At 40.3% G+C, this 17,043-nt stretch overlaps 1 long non-coding RNA gene across 1 annotated transcript; it reads left to right on the forward strand.

Annotated features, from left to right (window-relative positions):
* The first annotated feature begins 3,721 nt into the window (after positions 1-3,721).
* On the forward strand, positions 3,722-4,284 carry LOC139173830 (uncharacterized). Its single transcript, XR_011560234.1, has 3 exons — positions 3,722-3,784; positions 3,895-3,937; positions 4,100-4,284. It is a non-coding gene; the product is annotated as an uncharacterized lncRNA (long non-coding RNA).
* The last annotated feature ends 12,759 nt before the right edge of the window (positions 4,285-17,043 follow it).

Below are 17,043 nucleotides of genomic sequence, written 5' to 3' on the forward strand. Positions count from 1 at the left end.
CAATGGTGGGTTGAGTGACTTTGGATCAATAATCAAGAGATTTCTTCTTCTTTTCCTGGAGTAGGCATCAGAAGTTCTACTCTAATGGAAGACATAACTTGAGGATTCGTCAATGTGGAATTCAACAGAACAAAGTCAGTTCTGTTCTACAATATTGAAGAAAGCCTCCTTAACAAGTTCGTATAATTCACAATGAATGGGAGAATTTTATACCTGGGGAACGGACAGTAGGTGGTTGAGAGACTTTGGGCCAATAAGTAAAAGATATTTATCAATATTCTTGCAGCGGACATGAGGAGTTCGACTTCTACGGTACGCAGAACTGGATGATTCGGGAACAAGGTAATTAACAGGAGGAGGTAAATTCTATTCAAAATATTGTTTAAACATGAATGAATGACTGTGTTCTAATCCCAATTTAAAAGGTAAGTTTTACTCCTGGGGGTACTGACAATGGTGAGTTGATTGACTTTGGATCAATAACCAAGAGATTTCTTTTTCTATTCCTGGAGTAGGCATCAGAGGTTCTTCTCTAATGGAAAACATAACTGGAGGATTCCTCAATGTGGAATTCAACGGAATAAAGTCAGTTCTGTTCTACAATATTGAAGAAAGCCTCCTTAACAAGTTCGTATAATTCACAATGAATGGGAGAATTTTATACCTGGGGAACGGACAGTAGGTGGTTGAGAGACTTTGGGCCAATAAGTAAAAGATATTTATCAATATTCTTGCAGCGGACATGAGGAGTTCGACTTCTACGGTACGCAGAACTGGATGATTCGGGAACAAGGTAATTAACAGGAAGACGTAAGTTCTATTCAAAATATTGTTGAAAGCTGCATGAATGACTTCGTACTAATCCCACTTAAAAAGGTAAGTTTTACTCCTGGGGGCACTGACAATGGTGGGTTGATTGTCTTTGGATCAATAACTAAGAGATTTCTTTTTCTATTCCTGGAGTAGGCATCAGAAGTTCTACTCTTACGGAAAACATAACCTCAGATTTCGTCAATGTGGAATTCAAGGTAACAAAGTCAGTTCTCTTCTACAATATTGAAGAAAGCTTCCTTAACAAGTTCGTATAATTCACAATGAATAGAATTTTATACCTGGGGAACGGACAATAGGTTGTTGAGATACTTAGGGTCAATACCTAAAAGATATTTATTTCTATTCTTGCAGCGGGCATGAGGAGTTCTACTTCTACGGTAAGCATAACTGGACGATTCGGGAACAAGGTAATTAACAGGAGGAGGTAAGTTCTATTCCAAATATTGTTTAAACCTGCATAACTGACTTTCTACTAATCCCTATTTAAAAGGTAAGTTTTACTCCTGGGGGTGCTAACAATGGTGGGTTGAGTGACTTTGGATCAATAACCAAGAGATTTCTTTTTCTATTCCTGGAGTAGGCATCAGAGGTTCTACTGTTACGGAAAACATAACTGGAGGATTCCTCAATGTGGAATTCAACGGAATAAAGTCAGTTCTGTTCTACAATATTGAGGAAAGCTTCCTTAACAAGTTTGTATAATTCACAATGAATGGGAGAATTTTATACCTGGGGAACGGACAGTAGGTGGTTGAGAGACTTTGGGCCAATAACTAAAATATATTTATCAATATTCTTGCAGCGGGCATGAGGAGTTGTACTTCTACGGTAAGCAGAACTGGACGATTTGGGAACAAGGTAATTAACAGGAGGAGGTAAGTTCTATTCAAAATATTGTGGAAACCTGCATAACTGACTTTTTACTAATCCCAATTAAAAAGGTAAGTTTTACTCCTGGGGGAATTGACAATGGTGGGTTGAGTGACTTTGGATCAATAACCAAGAGATTTCTTTTTCTATTCCTGGAGTAGGCATCAGAAGTTCTACTCTAATGGAAGACATAACTTGAGGATTCGTCAATGTGGAATTCAAAGGAACAAAGTCAGTTCTGTTCTACAATATTGAAGAAAGCTTCCTTAACAAGTTTGTATAATTCACAATGAATGGGAGAATTTTATACCTGGGGAACGGACAGTAGGTGGTTGAGATACTTTGGGCCAATAACTAAAAGATATTTATTTCTATTCTTGCAGCGGGCATGAGGAGTTCTACTTCTATGGTAAGCAGAACTGGACGATTCGGGAACAAGGTAATTAACAGGAGGAGGTAAGTTCTATTCAAAATATTTTGGAAACCTGCATAACTGACTTTCTACTAATCCCAATTAAAAAGGTAAGTTTTACTCCTGGGGGAATTGACAATGGTGGGTTGAGCGACTTTGGATCAATAACCAAGAGATTTCTTTTTCTATTCCTGGAGTAGGCATCAGAAGTTCTACTCTTACGGAAAACATAACCTCAGATTTCGTCAATGTGGAATTCAAGGGAACAAAGGCAGTTCTATTCTACAATATTGAGGAAAGCTTCCTTAACAAGTTCGTATAATTCACAATGAATAGGAGAATTTTATACCTGGGGAACGGACAATAGGTTGTTTAGATACTTAGGGTCAATACCTAAAAGATATTTATTTCTATTCTTGCAGCGGGCATGAGGAGTTCTACTTCTATGGTAAGCATAACTGGACGATTCGGGGACAAGGTAATTAACAGGAGGAGGTAAGTTCTATTCAAAATATTTTGGAAACCTGCATAACTGACTTTCTACTAATCCCAATTAAAAAGGTAAGTTTTACTCCTGGGGGAATTGACAATGGTGGGTTGAGTGACTTTGGATCAATAACCAAGAGATTTCTTTTTCTATTCCTGGAGTAGGCATCAGAAGTTCTACTCTAATGGAAGACATAACTTGAGGATTCGTCAATGTGGAATTCAATGGAACAAAGTCAGTTCTGTTCTACAATATTGAAGAAAGCCTCCTTAACAAGTTCGTATAATTCACAATGAATAGGAGAATTTTATATCTGGGGAACGGACAGTAGGTGGTTGAGAGACTTTGGGCCAATAAGTAAAAGATATTTATCAATATTCTTGCAGCGGACATGAGGAGTTCTACTTCTACGGTACGCAGAACTGGATGATTCGGCAACAAGGTAATTAACAGGAGGAGGTAAATTCTATTCAAAATATTGTTTAAACCTGAATGAATGACTGTGTTGTAATCCCAATTTAAAAGTTAAGTTTTACTCCTGGGGGTACTGACAATGGTGGGTTGATTGACTTTGGATCAATAACCAAGAGATTTCTTTTTCTATTCCTGGTGTAGGCATCAGAGGTTCTTCTCTAATGGAAAACATAACGAGGATTCCTCAATGTGGAATTCAACGGAACAAAGTCAGTTGTGTTCTACAATATTGAAGAAAGCTTCGTTAACAAGTTCGTATAATTCACAATAAATTGGAGAATTTTATACCTGGGAAATGGACAGTATGTGGTTGAGATACTTTGGGCCAATAACTAAAATATATTTATCAATATTCTTGCAGCGGGCATGGGGAGTTCTACTTCTACGGTAAGCAGAACTGGACGATTCGGGAACAAGGTAATTAACAGGAGGAGGTAAGTTCTTTTCAAAATACTGTATTGTTTAAACATGAATGAATGACTGTGTTCTAATCCCAATTTAAAAGGTAAGTGTTACTCCTGGGGGTACTGACAATGGTGGGTTGATTGACTTTGGATCAATAACCAAAAGATTTCTTTTTCTATTCCTGGAGTAGGCATCAGAAGTTCTACTGTTACCGAAAACATAAATGGAGGATTCGTAAATGTGGAATTCAACGGAATAAAGTCAGTTCTGTTCTACAATATTGAGGAAAGCTTCCTTAACAAGTTCGTATAATTCACAATGAATAGGAGAATTTTATACCTGGGGAACGGACAATAGGTAGTTGAGATACTTTGGGCCAATAACTAAAATATATTTATTAATATTCTTGCAGCGGGCATGAGGATTTCTTCTAAAGTAAGCAGAACTGGAAAAAGGTAATTAACAGGATAAGGTAAGTTATTTTCACAATATTGAGGAAACTTGATGAATGACTTTTACTCCTGGGATTACATGAGGTTTACTCCTGGGGTTACAGAGCATGGTGGTTTAGTGACTTTGGATCAATAACCAAGAGATTTTTATTTCTATTCATGCAGTGGTCATGAGGAGTTCTACCCCTAACGTTAGCATAAATGGAGGATTGATGAATGAACCATTCAACAGGAGAAGGTGAGTTCTTTTCTATAATATTGTAGGTAGGTGCCAGAATGATTACACTATTCACAAGGAGTTTTACCTCAATGGAACGGAAATGGTACGTTCTTCTCCTCCGGGATGCGTAAGTCAGGATTCGTGAATGAGGAAACCAACAGGTGGTGGTAAGTTCTATTTTACAATATTGTGGAAAGCTGCTTGAATGTCTTTCATTCATAAGGAATAGGTGAGTTTTACTCCTGGGGTACGGGAATGGTTTGTTAATGCCTTTCAGCCAATAACCAAGAGATTTTTATTTCTTTTTCAGAAATAGGCATGATAGGTCCTAATCCTATGGTAAGCTTGACTGGCGTTTTTGTGAGCAAGTAAATCAACAGGAGAAGGAGAATTCTGTTGTACAATACTCAGGAAAGTATGAAATCTATACCTGCTAGAAGCATGACTGTAGATGATTGGGTTAAACAACCATGCATAAGTTTGCTTATGCACGGTTGGCCGAATTTATCGGCTGGTCAAAAATTGTGCCAGGGCCACGAAGAACTCAACCTCCGGCTTTTTGCCGGTCTATGCAACAGCGATCGCGTAGGACATTGCGAGATCACCGTTGCCGGCTTTGCGCCTCTGCGCACAGCCTTTTCAGCCGGGGGCATACCTGGATGAGCCGTATAAATAGGGCTGCGCCTCTGGCATCCCTCCTTTTGCCCCCGGCTCCAGAAAAAGCGGACACCCGCCCGCCCTCCCTATCTTACAGTGTGCCTTGAAGGGGTCGTCTACGGGGGCCGGATAGGAATTTTTTGCGGTCTCCGCGCTTTAGTTGCGACCGTTTTTTCGCCTATTCCACACTGGGGAGTGAGGATGGACTGGTTAGGGGGTGTGCCGCATTTAGTCATAGTTTGATAATTGGCTTTCCCTTTGGTCACTGGATTTGGCAGGATAGGGACAGAAATGGGCATCTTTTGAAAGATGATGGGCAGCCTCTCGCCAGGAGCTTAAGGTATTGCATGACCTGGGCAATTGGAGAGGGGATGCCCTTGGTACTCACTTAATCCAATAACCAGGATTGGAAGGTGAGTCCCCTCACACGCAAAGGCGTGGCCAGGAACCACGTGAAGGCGTGGTACCTTCACCTTGTTCAGCAAGGAGCTATGCCCATAGTTGCCCAGGAAGGTTATTCATGAATTATTTCCACCCCAAATTTTCTAGTGGCCTCTGCAGGTCCTGATTATATGTCGATAATCAGTTAAAGTTCATTTAACTTTAATAAAGTGACCCATTTAAACCCAGCTCTTGGTGTCCATGTTCTTATTCCGCGTCCGGCGCAATTACTCTTGCAATATGATTACCATTTGAGTGAGTTTGGGCCAATAACCAAGATAAATTGACTCTTATTCCTGCAATAAGCATTTTGTGTTCCATTGTAATGCACACTACAAGTATCTGATTCACTTTGAGCTGATCTCTGTTCTGCCGGGCTCTCTGATAGGAGCCTCCCGAAAATTCAAGGATACAAATTGCAGATACACACAGGTTTGAAAATTCAAAACAATGTTCTTTATCACAAAAGTCAAAATAAACTAAGCAGTCTTCCCAAAACAACCAGGCAGTCTGTACAATTTCCCTTAAGCAGTCGTTAAGTACTTAGCCAGCAGCTGTGAAGAAACTTCACACCCCTTCTTCTTCCAACAAAGGGAGACACACACACACGCTGCTCTGCTTTGGTTTCAAAGGCGTGAAGAAGCAACGAAGTCCAGGACACAAGATTCCTGACGAAACTGCAACAGATATTCTTCGACAATGGCGAAACCCACATGCTGCTATTTATAGCGGCAGCCCTAATTACTGGAGCCCCACCCAAACACAGGTGGCCTCCCTTATTCCCTGTAATATGTTCTTACTTGGTCTCTTCTACGCATAATTCTGCGCTTTCGTGGGTCCAAAATGCCATCATCTGAAGCTATAGAAGATAAGGAAGATTGACTGCCTTGGCTGTGTGCCAAGCCCTCCTCTGCCGAGTCACTCCCACCTTCTTCTTCGTCCGAGGAAACTAAACTCTGAACTGATTCTGTCGGCAATTACACAGTCCTGTGACATATTGAATTTCCCCCTGCATCCACCTCCCCATTCCCTGGGGCAGGAGCTGGGCCAGAGTCAAACCCAACAATCTCCAGGATCATTTGAGATTTAATTCTGCAACACACGTGACATTTGCTGATTAGCTTTGGGCCAATAACCAACTAACCTGTATTCTTTCAATAGGCATCGTGAGATCTACTCCTGCCATAAGCAGGACTGGTAGATAAGTGATAGGGTTAATCAACATGAGAATGTGTGTTCTACTTTGCATTATGCATGAAAGTGGATGAATTCTTTGGGCAGATCATCAGGAAAAGCTGAGTTTTACTCATGCAATATCAATTACTGAGTGACTTTGAGCCAATCATGTACTGATTGTGATTTTTAGTCCTGCAATAGGCATTTTATTGTTTAATCCTTCAAAATGCATGATGGACAGGTTGTGTCATTTTTTACCAATAAGCTCCCAACTGTCTGTTCTAGTCCTGCAAGGAGCATGTCTGGCAGCTTAGTGACTTTGGGCCAATCACCATGAGGCATGAATTCTATTCTATAGTTCAATGGATTTGCATCAGAGAGTCATTGTTAATGGCGAGTATTCTGAGCAGAGTCAGGTTACAAGCGGTGTGCCACAAGGGTCTGTTCTGGGTCCTATTCTTTTTAATATGTTTGTGAATGAAATAGGGGAAGGTTTGGTAGGGAAGGTTTGCCTATTTGCCGATGACTCTAAAGTGTGCAATAGGGTTGATATTCCTGGAGGCATCTGTAATATGGTAAATGATTTAGCTTTACTAGATAAATGGTCAAAGCAATGGAAACTGCAGTTTAATGTTTCCAAATGTACAATAATGCACTTGGGGAAAAGGAATCCTCAATCTGAGTATTATATTGGCAGTTCTGTGTTAGCAAATACTTCAGAAGAAAAGGATTTAGGGGTAGTGATTTCTGACAGTCTCAAAATGGGTGAACAGTGCAGTCAGGCGGTAGGAAAAGCAAGTAGGATGCTTGGCTGCATAGCTAGAGGTATAACAAGCAGGAAGAGGGAGATTATGATCCCGCTATATAGAATGCTGGTGAGACCACATTTGGAATACTGTGTTCAGTTCTGGAGACCTCACCTACAAAAAGACATTGACAAAATTGAACGGGTCCAAAGACAGGCTACAAGAATGGTGGAAGGTCTTAAGCATAAAACGTATCAGGAAAGACTTAATGAACTCAATCTGTATAGTCTGGAGGACAGAAGGAAAAGGGGGGACATGATCGAAACATTTAAATATATTAAAGGGTTAAATAAGGTCCAGGAGGGAAGTGTTTTTAATAGGAAAGTGTACACAAGAACAAGGGGACACAATCTGAAGTTAGTTGGGGGAAAGATCAAAAGCAATGTGAGAAAATATTATTATCCTTGGAACAAACTTCCAGCAGACGTGGTAGATAAATCCACAGTAACTGAATTTAAACATGCCTGGGATAAACATATATCCATCCTAAGATAAAATACATAAAATAGTATAAGGGCAGACTAGATGGACCAGGAGGTCTTTTTCTGCCGTCAGACTTCTATGTTTCTATGTTTCTATTCCTGAAAATTCGTACAACTGGAGTCTGGGTGATTTTAGAAAGGTCACCAGTAGAGTGCTAATTCTTTAACGTGTATAACAGGCAGTTGAATGACCTTGTACCACTAAGCAATTACACCTACCGTATGTATTATGTATACTCCTGTTCAGCCTGAGGATTGCTCAGATTCCGAAGGGGGAGTGATTTTAATTGTCAGATTGGCCTGATTAACAGATAGAAAGGAATGTTAGTGAAGAAGAGGAGGAGGCAAGTGACTTAGAGACACATTCAGGATTGAGTGAGGAAAACTGGAGGTGGGTTAACCCCTACTTCAGACGTGCTCAGAGAAGGTTAGAAGAAGTTACAGGGAAGAGATATTAGAAGGTGAGGAACTAGTTAATCAGTTACATCCGGGTGTGAATGGAAGAAGAAGCTGATTCCGTTCAATCTTGTCATCCAAAGATGGAGGCGTCCTTGACATGCTCCGGAAAGTAAGCAAATCATTGTGTGATTTATGACCTGCTTGTATGACTCTTGGCTAGCACTGATTAGCCCATAAATTTTAGAATGACTTGTGGAGTGTTTTGATGTTATTTCTGAGATAATTAGCTTAACTACTACAAAGAGAAACGAGAAAGAAAAGCACTGCATGAGAGCCAATGTATAAATGGGAGAAGAAGGAGAAATAAAGAAGATGTTGTGTTTTTTTACAAACATATGCCTTTAGCAATCATTTATTCTAATTATTTTCTGAATTAGCCTGAAATTAGCCCTCTGGGAGGCCTTGAAGACCCCTGGGGGTTTATCTGCACTCGCCAGGTCACCTGAATCAGGGGGCTTCCAGAGAGCCTTTGGGGAGAAGCCTTTGGAGCCTGGGGAGGGTGGAACACAAGCCTACTGGGCCCACCAGAAGTTGGGAAAGAGGCCATTTCCAGCCTCCAGAGGGCAGTTAAAGCTCCGCAGGCCATCTGTGGCACCTGTGCCATAGGTTCGGCATCACTGTCTTATGCAGACCTGGGCAAAGTGTGGCCCGGGGGCCGGATGTGGCCCGCCCGCTGTCTGTGACTGGCCCGCGGAGGTTGGAAGGAAGGAAGGAAGGAAGGAGGGAAGTTAGGAAGGAAGGAAGGAAGGAAGGAGAAATGGAGGGAGGAAAGAAAGAAGAAGGAGAAATGGAGGAAGGAAGAAGGAATTCTCTTTCCATGCCCTTTTGCAAAAGTCCAATAAATGCTCATTTTTTAATTGTTCATTGGTTTCATTGGCCTTTCCAAGAAATTTAAAGCAACCCCCCCCCCACCTCTCGGGGGGGGGGGAAGGGGAGGAGGAGGAAGAAAAGGAAACCAAAGCTACTTTCAGGCAAAGCCTCCACTATGTTTTTTCAACTGACAATGTAGGTCAGTTGAAGAGAGGCACCTTAAAGGAATATTTTGAAAGAGAAGTAAAGAACTACCCAAAAACAGAAATAAAAGGCAGAGAAAATCAGAGAGATAGAAGCTTCCCTCCATCTGGAGAAGGAAGGAAGGAAGGCAGGCAGGCAGGCAGGCAGGCAGGCAGGCAGGCAGGCAGGAAGGAAGGAAGGAAGGAAGGAAGGAAGGAAGGAAGGAAGGAGTCGGCAATTAATTTATAATTATAATATAATTATTTATTTATTGGCAAGAATTCTAAGAGAAATATTACACATCATGCCATCACATCATTTATCTCCAAAACCGCTCTTGAACATTGAACTCTACAAAAAGACCTAGACTCAGTTTCTGACTGGTCCAACACATGGCAACTCCAAATCTCAACCAGCAAATGCTCTGTCCTACACATCGGCAAAAAGAATCAGAACTTCAAATACAAACTGAATAAACAAATTGTCACAGATAATCCCCACTCGGTCAAGGACCTCGGGATACTCATAACTAAAGATCTAAGTGCCAAAGCCCACTGCAACAACATCGCTAAGAAAGCCTCAAGAGTTGTTAATCTAATCCTACATAGCTTCTGCTCTGGAAATCTCACACTACTTACCAGAGCTTACAAAATTTTCGCCAGACCCATCCTCGAATACAGCTCATCTGTTTGGAACCCATATCGCATCTCAGACATTAACACCCTTGAAAATGTTCAAAGATACTTAGAAACATAGAAGACTGATGGCAGAAAAAGACCTCATGGTCCATCTAGTCTGCCTTTATACTATTTCCTGTGTTTTATCTTAGGATGGATATATGTTTATCCCAGGCATGTTTAAATTCAGTTACTGTGGATTTACCAACCACGTCTGCTGGAAGTTTGTTCCAAGGATCTACTACTTTCAGTGAAATAATATTTCCTCACGTTGCTTTTGATCTTTCCCCCAACTAACTTCAGATTGTGTCCCCTTGTTCTTGTGTTCACTTTCCTATTAAAAACACTTCCCTCCTGAACCTTATTTAACCCTTTAACATATTTAAATGTTTCGATCATGTCCCCCCTTTTCCTTCTGTCCTCCAGACTATACAGATTGGGTTCATTAAGTCTTTCCTGATACGTTTTATGCTGAAGACCTTCCACCATTCTTGTAAGAATGAGAACTTCACCAGAAGAGCCCTTCACTCCTCCACTCGAAACAGAATACCCTACGAAACTAGACTTACAATCCTGGGTCTTGAAAGCTTAGAACTACGACACTTTAAACATGTTCTAAGTATTGCCCACCAGATCATATGTTGCAATGTCCTGCCTGTCAAAGACTACTTCCGCTTCAACCACAACAACGCAAAAGCATACAACAGATTCAAGCTTAATATTAACCGCTCCAAACTTGACTGTAAAAAAATATGACTTTACTAATTGGGTTGGTGAAGCGTGGAATTCCTTACCGGACTCTATAGTATCATCCCCTAACCCCAAACATTTTATCCTTAGACTATCTACGGTTGACCTCTCCAGATGCCTAAGAGGTCAGTAAGGGGCGTGCATAAGTGCACTAGAGTGCCTTCCATCCCCTGTCCTATAGTCTCTCCTATATCTCATATTTCTTCTCTACTATATCCTCTATAACCTTCATTGTGTATTATTGTGTATTGGACAAAGTAAATAAATAAATAAAATGTCCTTTCTTATGATCATAAAATGAATTTGGCACTCATTCCACATTGGATTTTCCGTATTGAGGTTGGGGGAAATAATGTGATGACTAAACAGACTGTCCCAAATTATTAAACTTCTTTTTTAAAAGGAAACACAAGTTCCCAGCATTAAAAATTCCAGAGGTCACCACGCAAGTTATTCTTTGATTTCAGGAAATGACAACTCAGGACCATCACAAACAGAAGAGTATTTCAAATAAATAATATTTTGAGGCAGATGTACAAGTACGCAACACAGTTAGTCTTCGATTTGCGACCACAATTGATCCTAAAATTTCCATTGTTAAGTGAGTTGCACCCCGTTTTACACCTTTTTTTGGCCATACTTATTAAGTGAACCATGGGGTTGTTAAGCCAATTGGGTTCTCCCCATTGACTTTGCTAGTTAGACGCCCGCTGGGAAGTTTACTGATAGATTTAGTGTTGTGGTTAGCTCTGGCCCAGCTCCTGCCCCAAGGACTGTAGATGTGGGGGATACATCCACATGCTGCAGGCCTGTTTTGCTCCCGGTGGAATCTGATGATGAAGGCTCCTCTGACCAAGAAGACATGAGTGACAGGGAGGAGGAGAGTGTGGCAGACAGCTCAGAAGGAGATCAATTCTCTAGCTCCTCCTTGGATTCAGAACAAGAGTTAATGATACAGCCACGCATGTGGAGAGCGATGCATAGGCAACAACAACTGAGAGATTATTATCAAAGAAAATGAGGCCACCTGTGGTTGGGTGGGGCTGGGGTCATTAGTGAGGCTGCTATAAATAGCAGCCTGTGGGTTTGGCCATTGTGGAGGATTATCTGATCGTTGTGTTTCGTGACTGCTTTACTGACTTTGACCTTTTGTGTGCTGATTTTTCCCCGCTTTGAAACTAAACCAGAGCAAAGTGTGTTTCACTTTGTGAAAGAAGAAGGACTGTGAATTGCCTCACAGCTGCAAGCTAAGTATCACAGAACTGATAAGGGACTTGTACAAATTACCAGTTTGTTTGGAGACCAGTGCTCTTTGCTATACCAAAAGAGGGCTTGGTTTAAGTGAATTTTCATTATAAAGAACATTGTTTTGAATTTTCAAACGTGTGTGTGTGTGTCTGAAATTTGTACCTGTGAATTTTTGGGAGGATTTATTTATTTATTATTAGATTTGTATGCCGCCCCTCTCCGTAGACTTCTACCAGAGAGCCCGACAGAACATTTAGGGAAACATATATCCACAAAACAATTCAAAAAACAGTGTTATTTATTTATTTATTAGATTTGTATGCCGCCCCTTTCCGTAGAGAAATTCTATTGTGATAGTAATAGTAATGGACTGTTTGGACACAGTCCATTACTATTGGACTGCTCTGACACAGGAACCAGTGCAAAATATATATTATATACAGCCACAAGGTAATCTATTTACATTTTTAATCACAATCTCAATATCCAATACAAACCAGTTAACTTCCGCACACAGCTCTAGACATAAAGTAACTATCAGTATAAAACTCCCCCTAAACAGGAACTCCCTATTATGGCCAACTATGATCCATCTCTTAAAGGTATATTATATAAACATACATTCATAGCTTGTAGGCATTGTAACCCAATATAATTGCATACAAGGTACTGACATTTACAAATGGCGATCATATGACCCCAGGACAGTGCAATTGTCATAAATACATTTTTATTATATTTATTTTATTATATTTATTTATTTTGTCAAGCATGATATAAGTATAAACATCATTATGAATACATGAAATGGATACCAATAAAAGGGAACATTAGGACAGGGACGGCAGGCACACTGGTGCGCTTATGCACGTCCCTTTACAGACCTCTTAGGAATGGAGTGAAGTCGACAATCTAAGGTTAAAGTTTTGGGAAATTGGGGAAGAAACCACAGAGTCAGGTAGTGCAATTCCAGGCATTGACCATTCTGTTACTGAAGTCGTATTTTCTGCAATCATGTTTGGTGCAGTTAGTTAGTTAGTTTGTTTATTTGTTTATTTATTTTGTCCAATACACAATGAGGGTTTTAGTGGGTATATATCTATATACACATAGTAAAATACATGATGAAGGTTATAGAGGACATACTCATAGCAAAATATATCTAAGAAATAATAGAAAAGAAGATATAGTAATAAAACATATCAATGAAAGAATAGAAGAAGAGATATAGGAATAGAAGAAAGGTATAGGAGATATAGGAGAGCAATAGGACAGGGGATGGAAGGCACTCTAGTGCAGTGATTTTCAACCTTTTTTGAGCCGCGACACATTTTTTACATTTACGAAACCCTGGGGCACATTGAGGGGGGGGGCGGCTAAAAAAAGTTTGGACAAAAAAATTCTCTCTCTCTCTCTTCCTCCCTTTTGCTCTATTTCTCTCTCCCTCCCTCTTTCTCTCCCTTCCTCTTTCTTTCTCTCTCTCTCCATCCCTCTTTCTTTCTCTTCCTTCCTTCCTCTCTTTTTTGCTCTCTTTCTCTCTCCCTCCCCCCTCCCTCTATGTCTTTCTCTTTCTCTCCTTCCCTCCCTCTCTTTCTCTCTCTCTCTCTTCCTTTCTCTCTCTCTCTGAGCTTCGCGGCACACCTGACCATGTCTCGCGGCACACTGGTTGAAAAACACTGCTCTAGTGCACTTGTACTCGCCCCTTTACCATACGTTCGTGTCTATTGTGTGCTCATGTATTGTTGTGGTTGAAGTCTTTAACTCCCTTTCTACTGAGTCAGGTACATTATTTAAAATTGTTACTCTGTTTTGCTTTTGTTAGTCTTTGGTCTTCCCAAAATAACATGCAGAAATGACTGGGAACTGAGATGATTCATGTTCAAAAGAGTTCTCCGAAACAAGCTATTTAAAAATTTTGTTTACACTTCTCTGGCTGGCCACTCGACACTGTGTCCTCACTTCCAGACTTAATTTTGTTTCCTTGCTATGGAAAAGGTAATTTCCCCTTGAGTGCCTTTCTTCTTGAACTATTGTTTTACACCCTTTGTGCTGGAGAGCAGCCCTCTCAAAGGGAAATGTGAAGATCTACCTGTTAACGACTACTTCACCTTCAACCGCAACAACACACGAGCACGAACTCGATTTAAACTAAATGTCAACCGCTCCAAACTTGACTGCAAAAAATACGACTTCGGCAACAGAGTCATCAACGCCTGGAATGCACTACCTGATTCTGTGGTTTCTACTCCTAACCCCAAAACCTTTAACCTTAGACTACAATTGACCTCTCCCCCTTTCTAAGAGGTCGTGCATAAGCGCAACACTGTACCTACCGTCCCTGTCCTATTGTCTTCTTTTGTTACTTTTTATCATTACTTATCTAATGTTTTATTTGTACAAATTACCACCCTATAATTGTTTGACAAAATAAATAAATAAATAAAAATCTCAGAGGTCTCAACCAATGGAACAGAAGTTGCCTCCAGAAGTTGTGGGAGCTTCATCACTTAGTCTCCGGGCACAATTCAAGGTGTTGGTTATTTCCTCTAAAACCCTACATGGCTCAGGGCCAGACTATTTACGGGACCGTCTCCTGCCATATACCTCCCAAAGACCAATAAGATCTCACAGAGTTGGCCTCCTCTGGGTCCTGTCGACTAAATGTAGATTGGCTGGACCGTAGGGGGAGAGCCTTCTCTGTAGCTGCCCCGGCTCTATGGAACCAACTACCCCCATATGTCCATACTGCTCCCACTCTACTGGCTTTCTGCAAGGCCACAAAGACCTGGCTTTGCTGGCAGGCAAAAATTTTTATGAATGGTGTGCGTGCATAGATTTGATTGGGTTTTTAGAGTTTATATTCAGCTTGTATTTATTGCTGTATCTTTTTGTATTATTATTATTATGTTGTAAGTCCTTCGGGATTGGGCAGCATAGAAGTCAAAATAAATAAATAAAATAAAATAATTAAGAGATTGGACTGCTATTTGTCAGAAATGGTGTAGGGCAGTGATGACGAACCTATGGCAAAAATGCCCAAAATCAGCACAATCTCTCTCGCGCATGGGTCCTTGCACAAGATTTGGCTTCTGAGCATGCGTAGAATCGCACGCCAGTAATGGGGAGCCAAATTTTTTTACTGCCAAACTGTTGCATGTATTTGAATATTAAGACATTTACTCGTACCTTGTATATTAATATTATATGACTAGATAGATAGATAGATAGATAGATAGATAGATAGATAGATAGATAGATAGATAGATAGATAGATAAAGAAAAATAAAGAAACTCTAAGGGTAGGGGACGGAAGGCACACTGGTGCACTTATGCACGCCCCTTACTGACCTCTTAGGAATTGGGTGAGGTCAACAGTGGACAGTCTAAGGATAAAGTTTGGGGGGTTAGGAGATGATGCTACAGAGTCTGATAATGAATTCCATGCATGAACTACACGGTTACTGAAGTCGTATTTCCTGCAGTCGAGTTTGGAGCGTTTTACATTAAGTTTGTATCTGTTGTGTGCTCGTGTGTTGTTGCGGTTGAGGCTGAAGTAGTCGTTGACCGGAAGAACATTGAAGCATATGATATCTTTCTTTCTTTCTTTCTTTCTTTCTTTCTTTCTTTCTTTCTTTCTTTATTTATTTATTTATTTATTTATTTATTTATTTATTTATTTATTTATTTATTTATTTATTTATTTATTTATTTATTTATTTATTTATTTATTTATTTATTTATTTATTTATATTTATAAAGCCTGCATGACAACCCCGTCAACCAAGGCAGAGGAGAGCCTGTTTTGTGACTCTGTGTTGTTGTTGTCTAAATATTTCTCACCGTTCTCGGATATTATTTTGCAAACGGTGGCTGCCTGCTCCCCCTATGGGATCCGTGTTGTCGCATACGGGTGGGGACGCAAGGAAAAAAACATCCATTTCCATTTCTCTATAAAAAGAAACAACATTCTACGCTCTGGAAGATTAGCCACAAAAATAAACCCTGGCTTTTCTCTAGATTTCTCTTGTGGCTTCCTGCAATTTAAATCACCCCAGGAAAGAGAGTGACCCAAACTTCCTCTTGGCTGGGTAGACAGCCAAAATGAGGATGTTCCAGCTTTTAACTCTGTTAGTGCCAAACCAAAGACTACCCCCCTGAGATCAACTGGATCACGGTCCATAAAGACTTTCTCTAACCGATAGGAATAGATTTTTTAAGAAAAGTTTAAATATATAAGATTTTTTTTCTTTTCTATTCTCTGTATTGTTCTTACAAATTTTAGTGTTTTTCTTTTCTGTGTTAGAAACATAGAAACATAGAAGTCTGACGGCAGAAAAAGACCTCATGGTCCATCTAGTCTGCCCTTATACTAGTTTCTGTATTTTATCTTAGGATGGATAGATGTTTATCCCAGGCGTGTTTAAATTCAGTTACTGTGGATTTACCAACCATGTCTGCTGGAAGTTTGTTCCAAGGATCTACTACTCTTTCAGTGAAATAATATTTTCTCACATTGCTTTTGATCTTTCCCTCAACTAACTTCAGATTGGGTCCCCTTGTTCTTGTGTTCACTTTCCTACTAAAAACACTTCCCTCCTGAACCTTATTTAACCCTTTGACATATTTAAATGTTTCGATCATGTCCCCCCTTTTCCTTCTGTCCTCCAGACTATACAGACTGAGTTCATTAAGTCTTTCCTGATAGGTTTGATGCTTAAGACCTTCCACCATTCTTGTAGCCCGTCTTTGGACCCCTTCAATTTTGTCAATATCTTTTTGTAGATGAGGTCTCCAGAACTGAACACAGTACTCCAAATGTGGTCTCACCAGCGCTCTATATAAGGGGATCACAATCTCCCTCTTCCTGCTTGTTATACCTCTAACTATGCAGCCAAGCATCCTACTTGCTTTTCCTACTGCCCGACCACACTGCTCACCCATTTTGAGACTGTCAGAAATCACTGCCCCTAAATCCTTCTCTTCTGAAGTTTTTGCTAACACAGAACTGCCAATGCAATAGTACTCAGATTGAGGATTCCTTTTCCCCAAGTGCATTATTTTACATTTGGAAACATTAAACTGCAGTTTCCATTGCTTTGACCATTTATCTAGTAAAGCTAAATCATTTACCATATTACAGACCCCTCCAGGAATATCAACCCTATTGCACACTTTAGACAGATTTCTATTTTGAGCAGGG

The sequence above is a fragment of the Erythrolamprus reginae genome, chromosome 11, assembly GCF_031021105.1.
Source record: "Erythrolamprus reginae isolate rEryReg1 chromosome 11, rEryReg1.hap1, whole genome shotgun sequence".
Classification (NCBI taxonomy): Eukaryota; Metazoa; Chordata; class Lepidosauria; order Squamata; family Dipsadidae; genus Erythrolamprus; species Erythrolamprus reginae.